Below are 8,724 nucleotides of genomic sequence, written 5' to 3' on the forward strand. Positions count from 1 at the left end.
ATCGGATTCATGTGACAATAGTCTTTAATAGAAAAAAATTAACAAAAATCCATGTAGATTCTTTCCCATTTTCTGATCATCTTACTAAGGAAAACAATGCCATCAAGCCTATAACGCAGACCAAAATGAAACCGTTTCTTTTTGCTAATCCTGATGATTTTTGATGAAGCAGGATTGAAGGCAGAAAGGTTGTTTCTTGGCAAGAGAATTCTGGAAGAGAAAAGCGGCTGAAACTTTGCAGGGTCGCATTTGTTTCTGGTCAAGCCGCCTTATCACAATTCAAACTTTCATGCTGGGAAACTGCTCTTTCTTTGGTACCTTTTCTGCCAGAATTCAACTCTAACAACAAAAGTTTATAAACAATGAAAATTCCAGCTGGTTGACATCAGCATCGCGAAGCTTTCTCTTCACACTGATACAAATATTTACCCTGAGCTCTGGCAAAGCTTTCCTTGCCCATGTCACCCTTAATCATACATTTTTCCTTGATTGAGTTATGCTTTCCAGTACACGATTTGCTCTGGTTTACTTTTTAACACATCCCAGAGGCTTCGTCAAAATCAACTCTGGGCAGGCCATGTCAGTTGGTAGCTGCCAAACATGTTATTGAGAAGAAATTTGGCAAATATCAAAACAGTCTCTTCTAACTGCCCTGATAAATGTGTTTGTTCCTTCTGACCACCATTTACTTTTTAGGTCCCTCATATCCATAAAGCCACGAGCCAGGAAAGTAAGCAGAGATGCACTCACTTCCCTTTAGTCCATTCCCGTGAGATAAAGCTCTGATTTCTCTTCCAGCACCTTATTGCAGAGAAGTTGAAAACTTAAAAGGTTTTTATCAATGACTCTTCATTTCCTTCAAGGAGACATGAGGTTATTTTCAAAAGGTTAAAACAACAGATTGATGTACTCTGGTACTGGAGTCAAGTCCGCGAGGACAAATATTTGCCAGACCAAAGTGACTTGTGGGGGGATTAGCACAAAATATTGCAAATATTTCTGCAAAGCTTCCTTTGCCAAAATAAAATGCTGGGTTCATTGTGAAGTGCATTAATAGGACATAATTCAGGGGCGTTTCCCCTCAACTTTGAAATGTTTGCCTAAACAGAGGATGGTGTCTTCCCTGACAGAAATATAAATAATATATCAATTGTCAGTTTATAGTTGAGTGTTTTTTATTTTATTTTATTTATGTTTATTGTTCCAGGCTCACTGGGGGTACAAAGAACTAGGTTACACTGATTGCCTTTGTTAAGTAAAGTCCCTCTTATAATTGCGTCCCACCCCCAGTAGGTGTGTCCTACACAGTAAAATAGTTTTGTAAATAGGCCTGAAGGAGTTAGACTGATTTCCTAAATTCCTAACCTGATTTGTTACCCTCCATCCTCTTCTCTCCCCGATCCCGCATTCCCCTGCCTTTCACCTTGAATTGATTTGAGTTTTTCTCCTATGAGGGTTTGTGTTAGATCATCTAGCTCTCATCACAAAATCTCAAAGCTGCAGATGCTGGTGGGGATGTGGAGAGGAGGGAATACGTTTATAGTTGAACGTTTTAGAAAAATCTGGCTATTATACAAAAGCTGTGTATGTGACATGTGCCACTGCACTAACTCCTTTGGAGATAACATCTAGTAAGCTTTACGGGATAAGCGATTCTTTCTTTTGCCTGCACCAGTTTAAAATTTAATTTGAGTGAGATGGAATTCCCACCTCTGGGGCACTCAGCATTTTTGGTGCTGTTACTGTCGTTGTTTCCCTGCAGACCTCAGGGAATGCGCTTGTGTGTACCTGCACACACACTTCCTTACATACACGATGCACTTTGAGGGTTTTACTCTTCCCCTTAGCCGACTTATAGAGTCATCTATCTGTAGGCATTTCTCTGAGCATGATGAAAATGCAGTGATTTGTAACAAAACCTACTTACTGTGATGATTAACAGATAAAAATATCTGAAGAGGATGGTAAATCATTATTACAAACTAACGTGTAACCAACACATTTGAGAGAACTTAGAATTTAATGAGATATTCTCTTCTGTTCCATGTTAGAAGTGATAGCAATTTCTGGGTCATAGAAGCTCATTATTACTTCTTTTGTGTCACAGAGTGTCAATTTAGTGTAGAGAAATGGAATGATTTTATAAATAGGCCTGAAGGAGTTAGACCAATTTCTTGAATGCCTAACGTGACTTCTTACCAGGAAAGCAAGAGAAGAAATGCTAAGTGCTCTATGGTGAAGACCAGGTGGAGACCCAAGTGAAAGGTGGACATCATTAACCCTACCCCATACGCCATGGGCAGCAGACTTGGCAAGGTTCACTCACTCCGTTTAGTTGAAGGTTAATATTAGAGGTTCAAACCTATTTGGATTTGAAAAATAGGTTTTTGTTCTTGCATCACGTGGAGTGCCCCCACTGGAGTGACTGAGAGGGCCAGATTGGACCATGTGTGAACAGTTTCCTAACTTGCTTAGGCACTGCAGAGTTTAGCTTCAGTGGATAGTCAGGGATTAACCTCACGTATCTATTGGAATCATTAGAATGCTCAAGTTGTGGAAATGAAGTTAAAAATGAGATACCCCTTGTTTTCCACCTGTCCTCTGTGGAACTCTGAGCTCCTAAAGCAGGGAATTGGGAACTCCTGCTGTAGCTAACATGGAGACTGAGGAGGTGACTCTGTTTTTGTTATTCAGCTATTAAAAAAGATGGAGACTTCCCCTTTTGTATTAACCTGGACAGAGTTGAAGAGGTGACTCCGGACTTTCCACACACACACATCTGCCCTGCCCTAAACTGATCCCATCTTACCTTTTCGGATACAATAGATATTTTCATAAGATGATATTGCTAAAAATATTTTAAACCCATGCTCTGAATGCTACAAATACTCTAGAAATCTTTTTGATTCAGACTGTGATTTTCACAAAGTTATCACTTTTCCATGACATCCGGGGGCTCATAGATTCAAGACACCAAGTCACTCTGAGACTAGTGCTCAATGCAAACCTGGTTTGTGCCCAGCTTTCCAAATAGTAAGAATGTAAAAATAACTAATTCCATATATTTATGCTTGGTTAATGGAATAGATCTATCCCTAAAAATAACATGCACAAACACATTTTCACATACACCACCAAGATGGCTTGCTCGAATGGCCATATTAATACTACAAAGAGCTTTCGGTACATTTAGGTTTTTATAGATTCTATGCAAGATATAGCTGATGGGACTGAGTTCTTCATTTAATTTTAATGTAACAAAGTCTATTGCTAAGGGGAAAATACTGTTTTTCTAATTTCTATTCATTTCAGAATTATTCGGGGCAATACTTACAGCATGAGAATACATATGGTCAGATCTAGTGAACCCAAAACTCTAGGAGTAGAAAGCTGAAATCTGTACTGTAACATCATGCCTAGGGGGTCTTGAATAATCAATCAGATTGGAAATCATTGACATGCCCTATTTCATTTTTACATGGGAAAGGCTTACCCCCTTCCAAGGAAACTACTTCATCTTTGTATAAAGTTTTTAAATTTTTTTTGGGGGGGAGGGCACCATACCTTAGGTCAAGCTCAGTCATGATACTTTCAGACACAAAATAAAGAAAAACTAAGAAAAGAAAAGCAGTCTGGGTGGCAGGTCCCCATTGGCCCAAGAGTCTACAGGAATATGGCAAAGCGGCCTTGTGTCTGTGCAGCATGGGGACTGCACCGCTCCTCTCATGCACCCTCACACAAGGATGTCTCCCTCATCTTCACACTGCCAGCCCTTAGCACATCTGGCACATTGTAGGTGTTCACTGCTCACATGTTGCTTATGAAAATAATTAATGGGGGTATTATTCCATTTCAGTGGTAAGAAACTTTCATCAAAAGTCCAGCTTTTGTTCTCTTTTTATTTTTAACCCAATTGCTTCTTAATTTTCAGAAATTTCTTTAGCTACCTTTTATTTAAGATCCCTTGGTAACATTTGGCCTTCTTCCCCTAGCTCTCCTTTTGATATCTTCCTATCGTTCTCATTCTTCCCAGATTCCCGTCCTGATCTTCTCTCACAGGCACAGCCAATCAATCTTCCATCCTCTCCTCCACTTCCCAGAAGACTACAGGTCCTCGGGGCATAGAAGCTCTTCTGATGCTGCTCCCAGACCGTGACCCATGCTGGCAAAGCTTCTGCTCCCACGTGGCTACATGTTTCATAAGGAGAGCTACTAAATTGCAGGCAAGCACAAAGTCTTAATTGCTTGCTGGTGGGCACTCAGCCAACATGCTGTTAGCAGAATGAAACTCAATCTTAGGGAAAAAGTGCTGAACCCCTGCTCTGGATCACCCAAGCCCCATATGGATTGCACATGTTTGGGGAGGGGGGGGATTTGGGCACTGTGATCTTTTTTTCCACTCTTTTGGATGGAGATGTCAATCTATAGGTTGTTATAACATTTTATTCTTCATGTAGTAACTCTGGTGGCAAAACATCTTCAAGAGGGAACTCTACCTCCTCTCCCAACTTACAACTTTCAGGATTAATACATTGTCATTTTGTGTGTGTTTCTCTGAAAATACAACTTTTAATAATGCTATTTACAACAAAATTGCTACTTTAAAGTGTTCTTACGTGGATGTTTTGAGGTTGGCCCTGCCTTCTTCTGTTGAATATTCAGTCTTTGCTGAAAAACCTTCTTATACCTCACTGAACTTAGCTTTATAATAGGAAAAATGATAATGCCCTCTGACAAGGTGGCTAAGAAGATTCAATGATTCAAGGAGATTAAAACTTATCAGCAGTATTTGGCACAAATAAAAAGTTTGTTACATGTTTGATTTTAATTTTATTGCTAAAAATATTAGTCTAGTAGTTTCCCACCATGAAAGGATGTTCGTATATAGCATAAAATATTTGACAAATGCATTTTGGGGTCTTCAACATTTTCTCTTTGGTATGTCACATTCAGGATTCTATCTTGATGTATTTCTACAAGATTTTTTTTTTAAAGAGATTAAAAACCTCTCTTTCCATTACAGGTGACAAAACACAGGCAAGTAAGATATAGAGAAATACTAATCCCTTCTACGCTTCTTGTTCAAATTTAATGTCATAGTGCTAGAGTCCAAACGTAAGTCTGGATTCCACCCCCTCACACACACACACACACACACACACTTAAATCTTTGCATCACTATTAGGTAATGATGATGAGAGTGAGCATGAATGTTATTTGGTCCCACAGTAATTCAGAGAATATGACATTCAAACTACTTACTAAAACTAAGCATATTAGGGTCAGTTTGCATTCTGCTTTGAATATCATTTCCTCCTTGAAGTATATAATAATCCTTAGTCAAATGTCTATAAGTAAAGGATTATTTCCAATGATGTGAGGCTGAACCCATCAATACCAAAGTCCTTTCTTCTATCTCTCTTAGGAGTGTTAGAAGATTCTGAAGATGGGATTTCTGTTGGCCCACCTTTAATATTCCAGGGTTCTCCAAGGAACATGGAGCATAGCTATCATATTCTTCCTGCTAGACATTTTTTCATTTGCTGTAATAATAAATTAAACCTGCAAAGAAGCAGTGCCAGTTGTTTCTGCGGTCAGTTTCTGTAATACTAATCTATTGGCTGATGTAGCCGTTTTTAGCACAGAGATCCCATCCCAGTACTCTCATTAATAGCAGGGACTCATCCACAAAAGTACTACATCCAGCATTGAAAATTACCTTTGTCATTTTCTTGGTAAACAATAAGAAGTAGATTTGATGAGAAAGACATCATCCGTATGGTAATTTGATATCTTCAAAAATCAGGTAGGCCATTTAAATTGCTAAGTTCAATAAAATGCCATTAAAGATATCTATTCCCTTGCTCCCCAACCAATTCTGAACCCCAGCAAAGGGTTACCAAGAAAGCCTGAATACTGTGTCTTGTTTAACTTTGAATCAGATATGGCTCCATTTATTTCTTCAAAAATGGTAAGAATTAATTAATATTAATCTATAATCACATTGATGGAAAAATTAATGGAAATTTTAATAAAAATATAACCTTAACAGGATTTGAAGTTGTCCTTTGGAATATAAAACTAATACTTTTATCCACTAAGCAACTAGTCCTCTGCTACCAGTTGAGGAAATTATAAAAATTAACAGCAGGATGATTCTTCTTTTGTTCTCTAGGTAGAAGGAGTTTAGAGAAATATAGGAAAAGGCCTTAAAATGAAAGTAAATTTAAAAATTCACCAAGTCTATTCAATATATCCATCTTTTTAGATCATTTTTTTGGGGGGTGGTGTTAATATGTTTGTTCTAACAGATCTTATTCTCTTTCTTAACCTATCAACACTTCGGTTTGTGTTTTTACACTCATTGTTTAATGCAACACTTTATCATCCTATATAAATAAGTCAAATTATTTTGAATAATCGATGTTAAGAGAAATAGATGGGGACATGTGTTTGGAACATTAAATAACCTTGCTTAAAGAAAAAATTGGATATATGCTGAAAATTAGCACAATATTAAAATCAAAATTACCTATGTTAAGAGTGCATTTTCTGAAATATAAACGTGACATTCTTTTTCCCTATTCTCTAAATATGTAATATTTAGAAAATCAACTCATACCTAATGCTAGGAACTTATAGATAAATTAAGGTTTGCTCTTGCAACGGATTTTTTGAATGTTTATAACATTATGTCCTGTGCATTTTACAAAATATTATAGGCTATGATTTTGCCATTGTATTCATTTAGTACTTATCAATATTTCAGTGCCAATACTGGATGTTAAAAGCTATTTTTCCTGGCATTATATTAGCCAGAATCCTTATCAGGAGGCACTTTATAGCTACAAAATAATGATAAGTTATTTTTGATGACTTAGTTTTCCAATGATAACCCTAAAGCAAACAAAATATCCTGAAATCCCATTTAAATTATCAAAAGAAAAAACATTAAGTACTGTGAGGAAAACGTAGTATTAAGTAGATTTTTATTACATTCTACTGTTTTGAAAATTGATAGTTCATATGTATGTTTATGTATGTACATATACATATAGAATTACTCTCTGCAAAACAGAATTTTTGATTAACTGAAAGGTTGAATCCCTGGCTACATCTAATGACAGAACTGACAGTCTTAGCATGATAATTAGACCCACTGGTGGACACTCACGATGGTGCAGAGGCTAAGATTCTGACTTCTCTTCTGTTTATTGTTATAATTCAAGTCATGTTTCTAATCAATGATGTGGTAAATAATCTTGTCCCCTTTTCCCTTCCAACTACTCAGTTTCCTGGAAGCAGCTTTTTAACACTAAAAACAGAAGATGGGAAAAGTAACTGAAAAACACGAGTCCAAGAGGGAGTAGCTTTTGTCCCAAACGATTCCTCAGTTGAGATATTTTTCTTAAAACTGATTGAGAATTAGCTCAGAGCTGCAGGCCTCCAGGAGATCATGGCCCAGTGGGGGCCCGCAGGAGGGAATTCCCCTTCTCAACAAATACTTGAGGCTTTTCTCTTAAAGATGTCTCCTTATAGTATGTGACCTTGAATATTCTCCATCTTATTTCCTTATGGTCCTCATAAAATGTATGAAATACTTTTGCAGATTCAAAACACTGCAGCCAGGACTGCAAAGTAACACCAAGAAACAAACATAATTAAAACATACTTGGAAAAAAATTTAACTTGTATCTGATATACTAATAAAAGCTGATATTGGTAATGACAAACAATATAATTAAATTGGTTAAAAGAATATGTGATTGTCATCCAGGAGATAGTTTGGCTATCATGACACTGAGAAGCAGGTATTAGCTGCCAGTCAGTAGAGGTCAACAGCACACTAAACAACCTATAATGTCACAAGGGTGCCCTTCTACAGCAGAGAATGACCCAACAAAAAAGACCAGTACTACTGAGGTTGAGAAATTCTGCCTTATATGCAAAGAAATTTGGCTAAATTCCACCTTATGCAACTCATCTTCAATCCTATGTTTATTTCTCTACTAAATGCAGATAAATAGGCTCGGCACTTATAGCTCAACCGGCTAAGGCGCCAGCCACGTACACCTAAGGTGGCGGGTTCGAATCCCCAGCCCGGGCCTGCCAAACAACAATGACGGCTGCAACCAAAAAATAGCCAGGCGTTGTGGCGGGTGCCTGTGGTCCCAGCTACTTGGGAGGCGGAGGCAGGAGACTCGCTTGAGCCCAGGAGTTGGAGGTTGCTGTGAGCTGTAATGCTACGGCACTCTACCCAGGGGGACAGCTTGAGGCTCTGTCTCAAAAATAAAATAAAATAAAATAAAATAAAAAATAAAAAAAATAAATGCAGATAAATAAATATATGTATATATGATATATTATTTTTATTCAAATTGAAAGAGCTTTTGCACTACTTATTTTGAATGTAATGCTTCTGTGCCTAAGATTGCACAAATATTCCAGAAACAGTTGTTCCCTGTCCACTGTCAGCACTCCACCAGATACCCCATCTGGTGCAGTCTGATATGGATAATAACGGTGGCGTGTTCTTGCTGTCTTGAGTGTAGTCATCACTGTGATGTTATTTTAGGACTAAGTAGTGTTTGCCCATTGGACCATAAAAGTGTATCATGTAAATACAGGTTTTAGAACACACAATAGTCTGTCCATGTATAGAAATATTCAGGGGAAAAAGCCTCGCAGAATGCCCTTTAATAGTATTTGTTGGGCATCTGAAGT

The sequence above is a fragment of the Otolemur garnettii genome, unplaced genomic scaffold (genome assembly GCF_000181295.1).
Source record: "Otolemur garnettii isolate 467f Iridium unplaced genomic scaffold, OtoGar3 scaffold00064, whole genome shotgun sequence".
NCBI lineage: Eukaryota > Metazoa > Chordata > Mammalia > Primates > Galagidae > Otolemur > Otolemur garnettii.